We start from the raw sequence: 18583 nt of genomic DNA on the forward strand, positions 1-18583 counted from the left end.
TATCCAGGAAAGCTTTCTCCTCTTCTTTCAGACTGCAAGTTAAATTATTCTTAAAAATGTAATCTAATGTTAATCCTTTCTCTTCAATAAAAATTTCACCAAAAGTGTTAGCTTCTTTAGCTGGATTCAGCTCTTTGTTCATTGGCAAATGCCCAAAAATACTATCTCTGTTAGACATCTTATAATCTATCTTCCCTAACAAATAGAAAACACTACTTAATATACTACATGAAATACCATATGTAGCTGGCAAATGATGATAAGTAACACCCTCTGAAACGGATGCAGGTAATTGCATACAAACGTAGCAATCCCTAACTTCCATTGTTTTCACATATTCGTATAGCAACTTTGAAAAAACATTACTAGAAAAATTATTAATTGACCTATCTTTGTGTATGTAAGTATTACTAATTCTAGTTGGAACTACTTTTTGCGAATTCTTCTCTATATCTGTCATATTTTCTGTATGCATCTCAAATGTAACTTTAAAAGTAACTAATAAAATTAAAACTCCACATAGTAGCATTAATAATCCAGTACAGCAGCAGCACATTCTACACCATCTTTTAAAGAAGGCACATCTACTTTGATTATCCTCTATGTTAGCCATTTTACTACTTTGACCTTGTCTTTTGACTTAGCCTCTACTACTCCACTACTGTAATTTCCCAACTTTGGATTACTTCAGACAACTTAATTTCAGACTTTCTCCTTTCACTTTTTCTCCAAGTGATTTCTCAGTTCACTCAATTTGGATATTCATCAGTTTTCACTCCTTCTTCTTCAGTAACATCAAATTGTATCAGATCATCAACAACATCCTGTGCATCTGACTCTTCTCCAATGTCAGTCAGGATAACTTTTAAGATTCCTTCTTTTTCCTCAACCACTTTTCTCAAGATCCCCTCCGGATTATCTCGAGTCACTGTTTCTTCTTCTCCTTCTTCAGACAGTGCCACATAAGACCATTCCGGTGATCTGTACTTTTGGTTGGGTCTTCTTATTCTTTTTATTTCCTCAGGTTCTCTTGATTCTTCTTGCTCCTTTCTTTTTACTTCATTTTGACTCGATACTTCATTCATTTGTTCAGCTTTTGATGTATTTGCTCTTATTACTCTGTATCTCAATCTCTTTACTCTGTTGTTAGGCCAACGATCCCCTTTTATCACCTTTTTCGGCCTAATTTCTTTATTATTTCTTTCTCCAATCCAAGTTCTCTTTCTCAGAACTCGACCCTCTGTTTGTTCATTCTCACTCTCATCCAATTCTGTTTCAAGTGCCTTCTGTTTTCGTTTTCTAGCAGTTTTCTTTTTCTCCACAGTTTCTTTCACCACTGTTTGAGACTTCCCTACTCCTGTCCCTCCTCGGGTCTCCGACACGCAATCTTCTTGCTGTCTACTTGTCCCTTCACCTAGCTTTTCAAGAATGTTCCCTACACCTCCTCGGGGGTCTTCCGCAATCTGTCCCTCTCTATCTTCTTCTGACCCTGCTTCTTCAAGTATAATCTCAAGTGGTTCTTCAGTCTCCTCCTCTTCTGATTCAGGAGTAATCTCTGTGGAATTGCTCTTTTCTTTTCTTTTTTCTTCACTGCTTTTTGAAATTTCAGGCTCTCTTACAGAATCTGATCTCCTTTCTGAGACTCCCAATGGTTCTCTTGAACTTGTAGGAAAAGCTTCTTCTCCTGAACTTTGATTCTTTCTCACTGGTTCTGGGTCTTCATCATCACTGGAATCCGATTCTTCAAAGTACTCTTTACCAGTTCCCTCTTTTGGGTTTGGAACTCTCAGAGTATGACTCGCATGCACCCAGTTTTTCACACCAGCACACTTCACTGCAGTTATCGTAGTTAGAATGACTTGTCTCGGCCTTCCCCACCTTGGAACTAAGCAATTTCTTCTTCTGTGCACCTTAATCCTCACCCAGTCTCCTGGACTCAGATCATGAGCTTGCTTCTTCTCAAGTGTGGTAGCTTCTTCTCCAACCTGGTGAAACACAGAATGAACTGCGTCAGCCAGGCCTTTACAGTAATCCAAAATCATGTCATCAGTTATTGTCATCAACTTATTGACAGGTACAAATGCATGGCGCATTGCACGTCCCATGATTATTTCGTGCGGACTTAAACCAGTAGTTCTATCTGGAGTAGATCTAATAGTCATTAGCACTAGAGGCAAGACGTCGGGCCATTTCATTCCAGTGGCTAAGCACATTTTACCAATCCTGTTCTTGATTGTGCCATTTATCTGCTCAACCACACCAGAAGCCTCTGGTCTGTATGCACAATGTAGCTTCTGCTGTATGCTTAATGCTTCACAAATCAAACTCATGAGTTCATTATAGAAGTGTCCACCTCTATCCGACTCAATCGTTACTGGAAACCCGTACCTAGGAATCAACTCCCTTAACAGTAATTTTGCCACTGTTACTCCATCATTTCTCCTAGTCGGATAGGCCTCAACCCATCTTGAAAACAAACAAACTACCACTAGAACATACCTCAGTCTGTTCACTTGGGGCATTTCAATGAAATCAATCTGCATTCTTGTAAAAGGACCTCCTTCTCTGCCTATTGTTCCCAGACTCACCACTGTCTTTTTCCCAGTGTTAAATTGCTGACAAATCAAACACCTTTGACAGATGCTCTCTGCAATTGTCCTGAACTTTGCATTGTACCAGGTCTGCTTGAACGACCTAATCATCGCATCCCTCCCCAAATGTCCCTGGCCATGATACATTCTTGCCATTGACGACAAAATGGAGTTTGGCATTACTGGTCTGCCATCCCTATAGACCCAAACATGGTCTGTTTCTCTTGGAGCACATCCTGCCTTAATCCAATCTTTTTTCTCTTCCTCTCCTGCCTCATCCTGCAACTGTCTCACTTCATCCCATGTCTCTAAGACATTAGTAAACATCACAGAGCAAAAAGACATTTCACCTTCTCGTTCCCGATTAATAGACTGATTGTATTTCGCACAGTATTGAGCAATGTCATTAGCATAACGGTTTCCAACCGTTATAAAATCCTCTCCTGGTCCATGGGCAGCACACTTTACAACTGCTAACTCCTTAGGCAGCTGTATCGCCTCAAGTAATTTCCCAATGACTTCCGCATTCTTTATTGGAGTTCCACTCGATGTCAAGAAACCTCTTTGTAGCCAAAGCTGGCCAAAATCATGCACAACTCCAAATCCATACTGACTATCAGTCATCACAGTCGTCCTCAAATCTTTCCCAATTTCACAAGCTCTTGTCAATGCCACCAATTCAGCAACTTGTGCAGATTTCACTTCTTTCAATGGTGATGCTTCCATAACCTCTGAAACTTTGCATACCGCATATGCTGCACATAGCACACCATCATCATTTCTCAGGCATGAACCATCCACAAACAACACATGATCACTCTCATGCAAGGGAAGATCCCTTATGTCTGGTCTCGGTTTCGTACAGTAATCAAGCACATCCAAACAATCATGATCATCTTCTGTTTTCTCACCCACATTTTCAATATCCGGCAAAAGTGTCGCTGGATTCACATTTACACATCTCTCAAGAGTCACATTCGATGCTCCTAGAATCACTTTCTCATATTTAGTCAGCCGACTATGTGACATGTACTGAGTTCTGCTCCTTGTCAAAAGAATTGCCACATTGTGAGGTACGAATACCCTTACAGGATATCCCATTATGATTCCCTCACTCTGTTCCAGACTCCTGCATGTTGCAGCCACAGATTTCAGACAACCTGGTAAACCCACAGCTACAGGGTCAAGTGTCGATGAGAAGTACGCAATAGGCCTTCTCAGTAATCCATGCTTCTGAATTAACACTGAAAGTGCACATCCATTTCTCTCACTGCAGTACAATTCAAACTCCTTCTCGTAGTCAGGCATACCCAAAGCTGGAGCCTCACACATTCTATTTTTGAGCTCTTCAAATGCTGCCATTTGTTCTCCATCTAGTTCCAATGGGTCTGTCATCTCACTTTTTGCCAGTTTAATCAGTGGCTTTGCTATCAGCGAAAAATTAATTATCCACTGACGACAATAACCCACCATACCCAGGAACATTCTCACTTCCCTCTGGGTCTTTGGAGCTTTCATTTCCCTGATGATTCTGATTCTGTCATCAGTCACTTTTCTCAGACCTTTTTCAATATTGTGTCCAAGATAATGCACCTCTTTCTTGCAAAATTGCAATTTGGCTGGAGATACCTTTAACCCTCCATCTGCCAGATGATTCAGTAAAGCTATGGTATCTACTTCACAAGCTTCACGTGTCTTTGATGCCACAAGTAGGTCATCAATATATTGTACTAGTACTGAGTTTTCAGGCATGATCAAACTCTCCAACGATTTTTTCAACAACTGATTGAATATCGAAGGACTCTCTGTATACCCCTGTGGGATACGACACCATGCTAAAATACGCTGGCCAAACCTAAATGCAAAAATCGGCTGGCTGTCATGATGCAATGGAATTGAAAAGAACGCATGACATAAATCAATCACTGTATACCACTCAGCATCATGTGGAATCTGATACAGGATCACTGATGGATTTGGCACGATCAGACAACATGCCACCACAATTTGATTAACTTTTCTCAGATCCTGTACGATCCTAAATTTCCCATTAGGCTTCTTTAGCCCCATTATCGGTGAATTACACGGACTACTCAGTAGTTCTCTCAGGACTCCCTGCTGAATCATTTTCTCAATTATAGGAGTTATTCCTTCAATTATTTCTGGTGTCATTTTGTACTGAGGAATGTTAGGATATGTAATTCCCTCTTTCACTGCAATTGTCACTGGATCTACATTATTCATCAATCCCACATCCTCTCCAATAAAATCCCAAACTGTCCTTTTCACTGTGTCCCTCAGCTCTCGAGGCAAATCCTCTGGATCAAACACAGCAAATGCACCAATTAACTCACTTTCCCTATTTTCTAGAGTCACTCGGTACAAAACATCCTCATCTGGTGTTTCAAAAGCTATTCCATCCGGTGTACAAAAAAAAATTGTGCAGTTCATCTTGCACAACAGGTCCCTACCTAACAGGTTCACTGGACTCGTGTCACAGACAATAAATCTGTGCATGTCTGAAAATTTCCCTAACTGTACTCTTACTGGTTCCGTAAGACGTGTTCTGATTTGTGTATTGGCTACACCAACTACTTGGATTGCTTCATCCGAGAGAGGAAGATTTCTAACATCTGTTGACCTGACAGTTGATCTCGTCGCACCTGTGTCTACCAAAAAAGTAACACTCTCTTCATTTATTTTCCCATCTACAAATGGTCCTGCCTGGTCTATTTCTAGAGTTGCACCAAGTATGCACTCTTCCTCCTCTCTTCGGCACCGTCAATAATCACCCTCAGATTCACTCCCTTCATTCTTTAACAAGTACTGTTGTACCTGATTAGAACGCCTTGGTTTGTTTACCTGTTCATCATTGTAGAATCCTGAATCCTGATTATACTTTTGTGCTCCTCTATTCTGCGGCAAGGGCGGTTTTGGCTCTTGACTCTGCTGTCTCACAACTTTCTGCTGTTGCTGCTGTTGATTTTTCCCCTCGTTCTGCACCTGTTGATTCAAGGAATTTCCCTCATTATTCACTAATGGTGGATTGGTACACTCAGATCTCCAATGTCCCAGTTGGCCACAGTTGTGACATGGGAACTTCTTCTTTGCTTCCTCAAGATTCCCCTTTCCTTTCCCTGCATATCTAGGTCTATTTCCTGCATTATTTCCTGGACTATTTGCCTGTTCCATCAACTGTGCTTCCTGTCTTTCCGCAACTTTCACTTGTGCCCACATTGCTTTCTCTTTCAGCTTTCTTTGTTTTGCTTCAATTTCATCACTGAAGTATTTCGCATGTCTCAGAATCTCATCTATTTTCTTACTCTGCCAATCCACTGTGTGCTCACGAATTCTCTCACCAATTTCAGGTCTCAGGCCATATACAAATCTGTATACAAAATGACTCAAATCTTTGTCACCCAGGTGTTCATCTCCACTGAATTGTTTAAACGCCAGTATCAGCCTCTCGTAAAAAGCATGAACTGATTCTTTTGCTTCCTGTTGTGTTCTATCTATTTTTACCCAGTCTGTCTCTTTTGCAGGTACTTTACTCTTCAGGTATACCATCACCTGATCATACTTTCTCATTACTTCTGGATCTGGTGCTCCTGTTCTTGGATCTCTTGGATATTCCTCAGTAGGCCAACTCACAACTATTTTACACTCAGTCCACAAGTCTGCTGGAACAATTCTATCAAACAGACTATTCAGGTCAATCCACAGCACTTTTGACAATTTCACAAACCTATCTACCTGCCTATACCACTCGACGGGATTTTCTCTCAATCGAGGGAAATCATTCGTAAATGATAAAATATCCTGTCTGGTCCATGGAACATGTACATATCCTCCTCCAGGTATTTCTCTCATAGGATAATTATCCACTGGTTTCTCTTTTTCTCTCACTGGAAAAGCTGAATAAGTTGTTCTATCTTCAGATTCCTCTCTTTTCTTATACCACCTATCCTTCCATTTTTCTACATCTCCCCATCTTCGCAATAATGCAACCATTTCTTTAATCTGTCCTGTTCTACCAGTTGCATTCAAATTTTCAATATCCTTTTCTGTAAAATCCATCCTATAGGTTTTTTGCAAAGCTTTCACTTTATCAATGTCAACTCCCTGCTCATTCGCTATTGCTCTTAACCTGTCATGTGTATTTCTCGCTCTCCAGGTAATATTTTTGCACATGAACATTAATTCACCATCATGATGACTCTTAAGAATTTCTGTTGGAACTGTCCCTGTAACAAGCTCTTCTAATTCTACACGTAACCTAGCCACATCAATTGCTTGTGAATCTTTATCCTTTTTCTGAAGAACTTTCATCCAATCATTCAAATCTTCAGCTGTTATTGCAGTAGTTTTTCTCACTGGAACCACTCTCTTTTGCGGTTCTAAAATTGGCATCCCTGAACAACTAGCTTCACTAGCATCCAATATTTCACTACATGTGTCATGTCTGGATTTTCTCAGGTCACTACTTTCTGTCCTTTTTCCTGAATCTCCTGAAGGACCAACTGAACTTATCAAATTATTCCCAACATATGGAATCACCAAACCATTTTCACCTATTCTCTGCTTGTCAAACACAGGCATAACCGGACCTATGGTTACAGGCACCGTAACAGCTTCCAGATTCTTTGTTAACTCCCTAATCTTTTCGGTCAGCTCTGTTGTAGTTCTGGCTAGTTCTTTTGCATTTTCGTCACCACTTCGATTCCCTCTCTCCCTGAAAGAATTACCACCTCTTGATTCAGATGTCACATTTTCTGTCTCAATGATACAAACTGTATCTCTTATCGGAGAAACAACTGGTGTACTCTCATCTGGTTCTGGTCTATATGGAGGTGGTCTTTTGTAAATCATGTCATTCAAGACCTCATCCTCCTATTCATTAACTCCATATCTTCTCATTTCTGACTCAGGAACCCTCTCTGCTCCTTCTTCAACTGTTCTCATTGGATATAATCCCTCTGACATACTAGCATCTCGCCACCTTTTCATTCGATCATGATGAGTCTCACGATCATGTCTCCTATTAAACATGTACCTGTACTGTCCTCCAGATCTCTGTTTTTCTCGCTCATGTACTTCCTCTTCCCATTCCACTAAAGCCTCAAACTGTGTAGGTCTTGGTTTCGGGTCTAGACATAACATCTTTTCCCGTAAATTTCTCAACACGGCTAAATTAAATGAACCATGTTCTGGAAATGCTAGAACACCATCCTCTTTGGTATACCTAACCCAATTCTCCAACCATATACAGGTATGATACCCATATCTTGCAGCCATGTAGGATGCAGGTGTTTTCGTTGGAGGTAACAATTCACCCTCTCTCGTCTTAACATCTTTATCCTTGTTAAACCACTTTTTAATTTTTCCAAAGAATGTTTTCTTCTTTTTCTCTTCTTGGTAATACATTTTAGCTTTTACCAAAACTTCTACTCTTTTCCGTATTACAAATATACAATACGAATTTTCAACCAATAACAGCGCGACTCACACTAACGCACCAATCCTGGAGCGTCTACGTCACTAGAATAGCTCTTCCAATCCTTGCGCGGCTCACACCAACGCACCAATCCCAGCGCGAACACTATTCTGATCTATTATCCAATCAGAGCGCGGTCTTCCTGACGTCAGCAGTCGCTGCAGTCGCTTGTCTCCTGTCTCCTGTCACTCGTCTACCCCTCCTTTACAAAATCTTTTCAGTAGACTTTGTGTCAAAATTTCTACAAAATCTATTAGTTACAACATAAAAACATCTCCATTGTCTGCTTCGCTAACCACAGAATAGTAAAAGAAATCTATTTCACAAGAACCATCAAACTTTCATACATCTCTTAACTGTTTCCTCCAGGACTTATCCAAAGAGTCTTACAATCAATTAAATGTATATGCATTCACGCACATTCATACAAGAAAATATAGTACATACACACAGAATCCTGCTTCCCGAGAACAGCGAACAATCTGCTCCACTACAGAATTATAACACACGTTAACCAAGCAGCTTACCCCTGCCCAGTTCCTCAAACAAGCTCAGAGAATACCTATTACTCCTCCCGCGATAAGCTTTAATGGTAAACCTTACGGATCCCTGGGACTTAAGACCAGAGTTTCACAAATAACCTTCACTACCATACACACTCCTTATATACCAGAAATATATTCTAATAATAACATACAATAATGTCACTGATTCCGAACTCAGACAATGTGAATTTTCCTGCATACATACAGGACCAACAATCCCGTCTTTCCCGAGAGCAACATATACTTCCCTCTGCCCTACTACGGAACTGCTACTAGCTTCCAAGTTCCAGAAGCACTACATATAACTCAACATGACGACTCCAACATATAGTATTAGTACATATACCAACATCAATAATCAATAATCAATATGTAATCTAATCAGATCAAGACAATCATCAATAACCATCCTCTGCTACCAGGAAATTGATAGAGATCAGAGCGTATATAATATCCCTACTTCCACGGATAGAGTAATCTCACAGTTACACGCACATACATTCTTCATACACTAGGGCCCATTTCACTAACATACGCTCAAATACTCTACCAGCAATAACCTGTGGAAGGAAAACTCCTAAACACTCTGCATCTATATCGAGGTCGATAAAACCTGGTTATTGAGACTGCCCTTAAACATAATCTAAACAATCTATACAATAATAATCAAAATATAATACTCAATGATTGACAAGAAATAATAACCAACACCATATTCAAAATTATATTGCTTTATCTAAAATTAGTCAAAGAAAATCAATCAGAATAAATCATTTTTCTCATAGTTACCTATTCTAGCTAAATGTCAGAACGGGTCAGGACAAATCTCTCGGTAAAGTCTCTCAAGACGAAGTCCTCTCAGCAACGATCCTCACCAACGCAGATTCGGAACGCGGCAAAAGGCAAATGGCAAGTGGCAAAAACCCTCTCTAGGCTAACAATTCTTATAGTGAATTAAACAAAGGAAAGACACATTTTGTATTGACTTTTTCCGTCGAACCTCTGAGCAAAGCGAGAAGGAAAGGATGTAGCATCGCTACATTTGAAAATCTCCGCTCAGGAAAAATCACAAAATAAACATAACGGAACAGGAACCAAAAAATACATTTGTATCTTGTAGTTTCCACATCTCCTCGGCAATGAGATCATAGTTCAGAGTCTTTCTTTAAAGCTCCTTTGTTTCCCAAAGCTGCCAAGGACATTTCATTTCATTTGGAGATCGCCCAAAACTGCTGCTGTCCTCACGGAAAGTTTTTACCAGGCAAAGCAAGGACTGTGGTCAGCTGACTTCAGGACCATATTCAGCAAGGCTCTCTCTCGTCACAGTTTTCTACTCGAGGCCAGGCTCTACATGTCGGCCATCTTTACTTAGGCCACAATAGGCCACAATAGACCATCTTAATTAAAAGAGACAAAAACAACGTTACCACAGCATAGTGATTGAACAGTGTTAACCCCACTAATACCCTTATGTGTATGTCATTATCTAGCTCTTGCAACATAGAAAAGCATTAATTCGAAAAGCGTTTTGTGCTTAAAAAATAAACAGCACACAGCAATCTTTAAACATGTAAACATGCACATTATTATTAAACAGCACACTTATGCGTTCCCACGTGTAATTCTCTCTTGTTAAAACAAACATGTTGATTAGTATAAACACTTACACAAGACAAATAATTAATAATTAATAATTAATAAATTAATATAACAAATAGACATGCCAGAGCTTCAAAACCCAGTTAATTTTCAAACTGAAAACTCTGCTCTAGCATATGCACTGAGGCTGCTTAGAAATCTTGTTTGATCCAACATGTATGTGGTCAGACATCACGTCATAGGCATCAAATAATATTAAATAAAGAAGGTTCCGTGTCTGGAGGGAGGAAATGTGGGTTAGAACCCAACCACCCTTGATGCCACCAAGATCTAATCCCAATAGAAGGGGAGCTTGGACGGATGCAAGCTTTGGTTAATCATTGTTTGAGCGTGTGTTGTCCCTCTTCTGCTTAACTTGGTCCCACCTCGCAGAGTGAGACGACATCTGAATATGTAACCGGAAGTTATTGATTCCCCAACGTGAAGTCTCCGCAATGGGATTCTCTCACTACACCTCTGAAGGTCACGTTGAAGTCCAAAAAGCGTCAAAAGATCAATGTCCCCGGCCTCAGGGACTGGTAAACGGGGTGCCCCAGCACTACACATTGAGCAGTGGTGGAAAGCCCCACTCTAAATGCTAAGGGGTCAAAAGGGCAAACCTCTCCCCTATCTGCTGACTCAGCAATTCAGGCACCAAATCTTGGCAAACACTGACCTAAGTGATTGAGTAAAAGGAAGAGGGAGCCAGGGGCGGCTCCTCCGGAGTGTCGCCCCACAAGCCCCAGAGCTGAAAATAAAAACGTAATAAAGTTAATTTATTACCGTTTTATTTTTCAGTAACCAAACAGTCCTGAACTGAGTGTCCGGATGGGGCGGGCAGGGAGCTGTGTGCACAGTGCACTTTAAAATACGCATGTCTTTTTGGTTGGCCATCTTGGTCCGGCCAGCCAGAAATGCGCCTTTTAAAGTTCTCTAACCTAGCAGCGAGGTTACAGAAACCGCAGGCCTCCAGTGCTCTTAGGAGTGCTGAGACAGGCAGCTTCAACCAATCCTGGCGCTGCTCTCATGCTGTGAAAGCAACCCTAGGATTGGTTAGTGCGATTTCCCGACTCCGCGTTGGAGCCTGTCTGCGTGCTGGATGAGAATGGAGTGAAGAGGGCGTTGCGTAGGAATGTACATGTTTTTTTTTTTTATTCTTTGCGTCCCCACCGCCCTCATACAGCACTGAAAGAGGCGATGGGCTTGTGAGCCTCAGGCAGACCACTTTTTTGTAAAGCAGAATGAAAAGGCTGCCGTTTCATGATTCTGGAACAAGCCTGTAAACGAGTATCATGTTTGGCGTAATCAATAAATTGACGTGCTATGTTGATTTACTTTCTCAGGTTTTTGCGGGATTCTCCATAACCTCCAACTTATTTACCAACAGTCTTCTGGTAGTCAATGCTTATGTTTGTATTCTACCTAGAACTCTAGACAAAAGCGAGAAGCTGAAATATATGGCACTATCGCAACTTTTAGCCTCCATCACCAAAAGCATTGTAGTTCATGTTAAGTGTATTGTATCCCCTCCTAGATCTGTTAGTGCACTGTTTTTTATTTTTGATCATTTTCTTTTAGTGTTTTTTCCTATAACCAATTATGATAAACTTTTTCAACAATACTGCTGCAAATTCATAAGGGTTTAAAATTTCTGTCAATTCATTTTAAATAAATTCGCATGAAACTATCTCTCAGTTCCAAATTCCATCAGATCTATTTCCATTCAGTTAAAGAGCTTGTAAATTGTATTTCTTTACCAGGACAAGTTCCATTACCTTCATTGATAACACTCGTGACTTGCTGACAAGTCAACTGGACAACATCCAAAACATGAAATTATGATCCTCGATAGCGGCTGAGAGGCTAAAGACCTCGGCGTTGACGATAACATACGCAGCCGCTGACAGTGTCATTTCTGTGAACCACTGGCCCTGGCTGGCATTCTATCGTTAATATGCTGTTCACAGCCAACTAAAATGGATTCAGGCATAGGACAGAGGTCATTACTGGAGCTACCTGGAATCTTCGAGGAAGGGACTTTCCTGGAATATTCACATTGTAGGTGGCTACCTACCCTTGATACTGAAGGGTTTTGACTCAAGAGTTGCATCAGACAAACTCCAGAAAGGCAGCCTCCCAACACTCATAGAGATTTATCATAATTTATGTAGAGAATTGAATAGAATCTACAGCCTCCATCTCTCATCTCCAGGTCTCCCATCTCAAACATCTGCTGCTGCGGAGAGTCCTGCATAGGGGACTTTGACTTTAGATAAACTGTCCCACCCCATGATGATCTGACATTCTAAAGTTTTGAGCCTAGGTGTTCAGCTGCCCATAATTCACCAAAGAATGGTCTTGTGAATGTGCTGGTTTCCATGCCACGGTAACAAGCTCATTGGGAAAGACATCGCTTCCTGCTTGCTGGAGATGTGATCAGCTGGACGCTGGCTCTGTTCACTGGATTACGCGATGGCCACAGATGGTGGACAGAAATCAGAGAAAGACTGGAATTGTTCACAGACCCTCAATCCTTTACACCCACAGTGTTAATCCCAAGCGACTTCTCTCAACTCGACAAGGTAGAGCTTGGCACGCAAACGGCCTCACCGTTGTCGTGTGTATCGCACTGGAAGGCTTTAAGTGCACACACAAACGCTCTATGAAACGAGCTCAGTGACTGGACCACAGAGCTTCTCTGGAAGGTCTCTCTTACAAATGAATTGGTAAAACCCCTTTTTTTTTTTTTAAATAAAGTTTGGAGTGACTGCATAGAATGGTATGTTTAAAATTCACCCACATATACATTGTATATAATCTGATGCTGTTCAACTCCTTTCTCCCTCTCATTTAGCTGTATTTGATACGTCATCTATTTTTAGTTTTACCTCTCATCTGATCTTATCACCTGCCTCGTACTTTTTCTACAAGGTCTTTGCAATGTATTCCCCTCTCCGCTTACTTTAAGTTCACAATGTTGATCTCTTTTCTTTCCACGACATTTTGTTCTTCTCTTTGCTATATTTCTCACGTACTTGTCACATTCTAAATTGATTTCTTGCTATACTTATGGAAACCCCTTTATACATTATTACAAAGAATACTAAGTAGACCTTTAGAAAGGGGCACTCAAAGGCTTTCGATCTCCTTATCATTACTGATATATGTAAAGTCCTCATCGATTAATATTCGCGGTGACTTGGCAGCTGCGGTTGGTACTTTCAAGGGAGCAATCATTGCTAGGAATTCAGTAACAGAATGAGGCCAGAACCCAGTGAAGCCAAAAACCCTCAGCTTCCTTCAGGTTAATCTCTCTGATAGCTCATGTGCTCTCTGTAGGAATGTTGGGCTACTTTGGGAATAAGATCTGTTTAAGAAATTTGTGGGATGATTTTTTAATCACATTTTCCTGACTTGACGTATAGGCTCTGAAGTGCAGACCTGACCATATGAATGTCAATTTTAGGATTATTCGGGTATATACCAATGTGTTAATCAATTCTGAAACATGTGATTGATAGTTGCTCCAGCAGTGGCTTCAAGGGCAAAAGTTTCCTTTATAACTGTGCAAGATGTGCCTGGTTTAGAAATGAATCTTCTCTTTTCAGACCATCCTTCTGCACACCTGGCAATGTACTCCGCTCGTTATCTTGTAATCTATTGATTAACGGCAGAAGGTGTTAGTTATTCACCGTGCTGTTGTTAGCAGCCAATAATCAATGCATGTTCTTGAATGTCCTTCCTTTTCCAGCACATTGGAAGAAGGTTGCTGAAGTGTTTTCAATTTTCTTTCATTTTTTCATTTGTATTTATGAACAAACCTTCCCTGTCTTACTCCAAAGTAATCAAATGCACAAAGTATCAGCAAAAACCCACCCTCTGGGCCGCCTTTTCCCTTCTTCCAGTTGGATCACACTTCATATACTTTCCGTACACATCAGTCCCATTTCTCTTAATTTCCTCTCTCTTGATGCCCTGAAAGCCTTCATCCCGTCAGCACCTTTACGACTCGTGGTGCTCACCCAGCGTTTGCCGCACCAGCTAAACCAAGCGCAAAAACCTCCGAGAACCTTGTGCCCCTTCACTCGATGCATATCTCAAGACAAAGACACTAGGAATCCACAGGGCGGAGTCCTGATCCCATACGGATGAGTCAGAGTCCAATCATATGCCCTGTACCAAGCACCAAGACCGCGCTGTGTATCGATTGCCACATGCTTGATTGTGAAGCACGAAGAAGAGTGATATCAATGCTTCATATCATATTGTACTCTTGTTGGATCGGAAAATGCATTTGCCGAATTCCCTATGCACTGTACAATTTAAGTTCGCATTCGCTGCACCATTTTGTATTTCACCGCCATTTTGAGCAATGATCGAAAATAATTTCTGTCTCACTCTGTGTCAGCCTCACTGAAATGCAGCTGCCACTGTGCTCTCTGTACATGTATTTCTTAAAGGCTGAGCTCTGCTGTGCTAATGAATAGACGACTATTTTGAATTGCGTACCTCTCTGCCTAGATAGACCTGCTCCCACAGTTAGAACGGCGAGAGCAGGCCGAGTAACCTTGACGCCCAGATAGCATGTAGCCGGTCTCAGAACTGTAACTCATCCTTCTGTATCTCCTTTGTTCGCCAGCTACCAACTGGAATTTTCCAGTTGGGGTGGGTTTTAGTAACTCTGAAGATGTACTTTAGGTGTGTCTAGATGAGCAGAGGTCAGTCCCTCTGCAGCCATCCAAGTGTACCTTGGGTGTACCTTAATAAAATATACTTGGTTTGTATTCTCTACTGTCTGACGACTCTTCATTTGTGTGGAAGGCTGAGAGGTGGTCGGGAGTGACCTGGGTGCCTCTAATCGGGTCACTTCCTTCACTCTGAAAGCTGCTTCCATCACATGTCTGCTTCTGAGTTAGTCTTTCTGCTCCAGCATGATATCACTATCTACTTCACAACGCCCCTGTCATGGCAGGGGGATAGGAGGTGTTATTGGCATCTTGTTAGAAATTCAACTGTGGCTGAGTTTTACTGCTTAAGCTACTTTAGAACTTTTGGATTGATGTGGGACCTACATTTTACCACCTTTTGTCTTTGGTTACAGACCAGACCCACCTTTGCAGAAAACGTTGTAGACTTGCTTGATCACGTCCTTCCATCTTGCACCAAAATTGTGGTACTAAGCGAGTATGTTTTCGCTGGATACTCCACTCTTGGAGCAATGTGCAATTCACTTGCTAACGTAACTCATAAATAAAGATGCACGCTTCGCCCGCCCTAATTTTATGGCATGGCCATTTTTTTATTTTAGCAAATCTACTTTTTTCACATCACCGTGTTCCAGGTAATGCTCCATTTGTCAAGGTGAAAAATGAATGCAAGCTCATACAACCTGGGACTGAAGGAGTAGGCATCCTTGGGCACCACTGGTGCTTCTTTTACAAATAACTGCTGAGAACCTTTGATCCGCTGGCTCCAATATGGTCTTACATTGTCCGCAAGGGGCGTGAAATGAATGGTGCCTCTGTTCAGTTCTGGCTGCTGAAAGGAGTACCATTAGTGAGAGTTCAAACCTGTGCAGCGTTGAGACCACAGGGAGGCTGACCGCCTGCAGTGTACATCTCACTTCAACAAACCTCTTTCAAGAGCAACTAAACTGACTTCTCTGGTTCAAGGATCCAAGTGTTCATCATTGATCGATTCTCCTCTCCTGTCCGATTCTCAAGTTTCTTCACCGTTAAGGATTTAAGTCTGGCTCCCCCTGACCCTTCTCCAGCTTTCACATTAAGATCTTGTCACTGCTGAAGCATAAACTGTTGTTCTGACCACTTGCTTTCATCAAGACTGCTTCACTGAGCCTATTTCTAATAATACTTCCCCTGGACATTGGTCTTAGTCCAGATCCGCAGAGAAGCTCCTGCAGCGGGCTTATGGATCACAAAGAATCATCCGGTTCCCTGATCCACAGCTCACTGGATCCGCCCGACCAGGGGTTCAGAGTCGATGCTCCTTGCGCCGATGGATTATTTGCCCCTCGGTGCAGATGCAAGAACGGGGGTTGCTCTCATCCTTTTGGACCTCAGGGTGCCGGTGACACCGTGGACCGCAGGCTGCTGATCTTGCCCTTAGCATCCACAGGCTGCGATGGAACAGCAGCAGATGGCTTCCTCGTTCACGACTGATTCCACCCCTTATTTATTTTTATCACCTTTATGCCTCAAAGAGTTGTTGCACTTTGCGCGTGTTCTAATACGACCGCTCCCCCCATGTCTTCAGAAAGGATGACCACCTATGTTCTGCTGCTGTGGAAATTATGCCTGAATCCTCCTTTGTTTAACCAAGTTGGAGGGTCAGTCGGTGTCCGTGTTCTTGGGCTGTTAGTAATCAGTGACTGCGTTAAGAAGAATCCTTTGAAAGTGAACGAAGACTAGAGTTGGGTTTAGAGACTGGTGACAGGGAAGGCTTTGGGTACTTTGCTTTGGCCAGTAGAGTTGGGTGATCCCCCTTCAAAGAGGCCAGGAACCCTTCACTGGAAGCCAGAGTTGACTCTGAAGTCTCTTTGAACCTTTCTTCAAATAAGGCGACTAAAGAAAAATGACTCCACTTCCTTCATGAGATCTCCATGTTCAGATTGACAACATCTGTATGTCACCCTCAGCTCAGTTTTTATAACGCTATGAGCCCCCGAGAGGCAGAAACCCTTGAGAGGGCAGATGTTGCCAGAGGTGCACAAGTCCCTAGGAAGGCACTGAAACCCCTGAGGAAGATCCTGTCACAGCTGTGATGTGAGCCGAAACTGGGTGCTTCCTCTGGGACCTTGAACCCTTCGGAATTGGTGAGCTATACAAGAGAACAAAGCCGAGTTCAGTCAAGCACTTCGTTCTAATTGTCAAATTAACTCTTGCATTCAACAAGCCTTGGTTGATCGAAAACAACTGTAATTATTGAACACTCCATTTGTCAGATGTCAAGCCTGTTTGTACTTTTTATATGATTATTTCATGCAATATAATCCAGACCCTCTGTAGCCGGACCATCTAATCCAGTCGCTGTGTTTTTCCTACCCTTTCACCACTATCGATCGTTTGGCCTCTGGGATTAACTGTAGTTTGAAGGCATCTTTTGATGTGAATGTCTGGTCCTATGGGGAGCGGTATGTCGAGCATATTAATGCTAGGAACATCTCCCAGATTGTGTGAACGCGAGGACAGCCCCACTACAGCAGACGGCTTGTGCCACATGGAATGGCCGGCTACACCCACCTGTTGTCTGTGCCAAGGCTGACGGGTCCAGCAAGGAGTCGGTAACACAAGGTCAGCTTAAAAGGACTGGCTGTGGTCCAGGTGCCAGCAGGGAGGTTTGCACAGGGTTCACCGCCCAGGTGTATGCATGAATGAATGAATGAAGGTGAGCTGTGCCTCGATGGGTTCTCGTTCTGTATTGTGCAACCTCTCCTAACCTGCGCTGGGATGCCTCCGGGTCGCCATCCGCTTTACAAATCTTACAGTATAGTATAGTATGGTATGGTATGGTATGGTATAGTATAGTATGGTATGGTATGGTATGGTATGGTATAGTATAGTATAGTGTAGTACAGTGTAGTACGGTACAGTACGGTACGGTACAGTATAGTATAGTACTGTACAGTACAGTACAGTATAGTATGGTATGGTATAGTATAGTATGGTATGGTATGGTATGGTATAGTATAGTATAGTGTAGTACGGTACAGTACGGTACGGTATAGTATAGTACTGTACAGTACAGTACAGTATAGTATGGTATGGTATAGTATAGTATAGTATAGTATAGTATGGTATGGTATGGTATGGTATAGTATAGTGAAGTACGGTACAGTATGGTACGGTACGGTATAGTATAGTACTGTACAGTACAGTACAGTACAGTACAGTATAGTATGGTATGGTATGGTGTAATATAGTATAGTATAGTATGGGTGATTCGGAATTAATGGTAGATGAAAGTGAGGGCAAAGGTATTTGGAACCTGGGCTGGACTGTTTCTATTGGAGGAGGACCCCGTCTGATTTGCATATGGATGGTCTCTGTCTAGAGGGGCATAGTGGGCACAAAAACAAGGACTTTCTTGTGGTACTGAGTGACTACCAAGGGCTGTCATTACATTTCGCGTTCCACCTTCCTTCTACTCTTTGGTTTCGAAGCAGTAACACGAACAGCACCTGTCGCAGCAATGGCGCAACCTTGCGCTGTGCACAATAACACAAACAGTGCTTGGCGACAGCGAGCAATACAGAGCAAAGAGCAGGCCGTGCAAATAACTTCTAGTTTGTTCTCTTC

This window comes from Triturus cristatus, chromosome 4_2, assembly GCF_964204655.1.
Source record: "Triturus cristatus chromosome 4_2, aTriCri1.1, whole genome shotgun sequence".
Taxonomy (NCBI): Eukaryota; Metazoa; Chordata; class Amphibia; order Caudata; family Salamandridae; genus Triturus; species Triturus cristatus.